Below are 1,223 nucleotides of genomic sequence, written 5' to 3'. Positions count from 1 at the left end.
ATTTAACTTAATTACTGAAGTCAGCGAACACTTCGCAACGTTTCCTGTCGATCGAACAACTAACGCCACCAGTATTTGGGAAAACAAGATCTGACATTACTTACTGTGATGTTCTCGTGTGTAGTACAAAGAGGCAGACAACATTACACAAACTGTCCCGGATGGAGAAGCTCAGGTTCACTGCATGGCGCCCTACTGTGAACTACTGTCCGACTAGCTGATTTCCGGGTTCGGCCTCACGTAATGTTCCGACTGCACATGACGGCAATACGTCACTGTCGTAAATATTAATCACTGTAATGTTGTACCTATCCGTAAACGCTACACTCGCCACATCTACAATCATTAAAATAAGGTTTGTAGCGGACCGTCGCACAGAGGTGCCGCTCTTTGGTCGACATAGGAAAACTCCCAGCAGGCGGGACAGCCTTCAGCACCAGAGCCAGTTAACCAGCTCCGCACGGAGTAGGAAGAACACACACAAACACTATCAAAACACTATTTTTTAAAATAGAAAATATAAAAAATATTTTCTATTTTTTATTTAAAAAATATTTATTTTTTTAAAATAAAAAATAGTATTAAAACTGGCTAAAATGTTAATTTTGGTGTCAGTTTCTTAATAGACATACTAACATATGTAATGCATTAATATCTATATTGGGTATTGACCGAATATGGAGTTTAAAACAGTGGCAGTCAAAATGACCGCCCACGGCCGTTCTAGTAGTTTTTAAGTTCCGGTCGTTGTTTGGGACCTTTTAATATTTATCTTCAGTTCTTGTTTTCTTTTTTAACATTTTACTACTCTGCTACTACAGCTGGATAGTGGATGGGGGGGGGGGGGTGGCGCTGCTGCTGCTTAATTGGTGGGTGGGGGGCTTTCTCACCCCGCATCCCGCTAACTAGCTCAAAAACTGTAATGTGTGCAAACAGAAAATAAAGCAAAACCTGCTGAAATATCCTGCTGCTGTGCTCTGTTACTGCAGCTGGGCAGTGGGTGGGGAAGGGGCCGCTGCCGCGGCTCCGTTACCCTGCTAGTTAGCTAATACGCTAGCTAGCATGTAAACTATAAAGGACAAACTGCTGAGTGGTGGTGTACTCACACTGTGTAGCAACATGCCGGCTCAGCGACCGTTTCTCCTTGTTCTCTTGTTCTCTCCTTCCTTTTCTCGGTGTTTCTTGGTGTGTGCTTTTTCCTAGCTAGCTCCGTGGGGTTGGTT

This window comes from Lampris incognitus, chromosome 9 (genome assembly GCF_029633865.1).
Source record: "Lampris incognitus isolate fLamInc1 chromosome 9, fLamInc1.hap2, whole genome shotgun sequence".
Classification (NCBI taxonomy): domain Eukaryota; kingdom Metazoa; phylum Chordata; class Actinopteri; order Lampriformes; family Lampridae; genus Lampris; species Lampris incognitus.
The sequence above is the reverse complement of the archived record's forward strand: the minus strand, read 5'-3'. Positions refer to the sequence as shown.